Here is a 563-nt window from a genome sequence, read left to right on the forward strand (position 1 = left end):
AGAACACAACACAAACCACTTAAACACAGAAAATCTGATCTGAACCCCTTGGAAATTCCTGAGGAGGCCTTTCATCTTTTCACATGCAATGCAACTTCTGATACACGGTAGGAATTAAATACAGCAATACACATCATAAACACCACAACCCATCCAAACAGCCTGGCCCTGAAACGCCTGAGAGCTGCTCCGGAGCCTCCCACTTCCCATACAGACCCACACGGCCGGGGGCTGGAAGGCTCCTCCTCAGGGAGGAGCAAATGTCCTCATTTGACAGCAGCTCAACAAACCCACAGTCAACCGCAGGGGCTGCAACACGAGCGCAGGACTCTGTAGGATGCAGTCTCCCTCCCAGAAAAATACCTGACCCACCACGTCCTGACACTTTTATTTAACAAACGCTATTTAGTAAATATTATCCATGTGAGACTACCTGAATAGGTAGGACAGGTAGGTAGGATACCCCCCTACTCATTCTCTTTTAAGACACTGCAGAAAAACCTTGGCACGACTGTCACTGCCCAAGGTGGGTTTTGGTTTATAGATATTATATAGATATACAT

Source organism: Mesitornis unicolor, unplaced genomic scaffold (genome assembly GCF_000695765.1).
Source record: "Mesitornis unicolor isolate BGI_N332 unplaced genomic scaffold, ASM69576v1 scaffold12439, whole genome shotgun sequence".
In the NCBI taxonomy this organism is placed as follows: Eukaryota; Metazoa; Chordata; class Aves; order Mesitornithiformes; family Mesitornithidae; genus Mesitornis; species Mesitornis unicolor.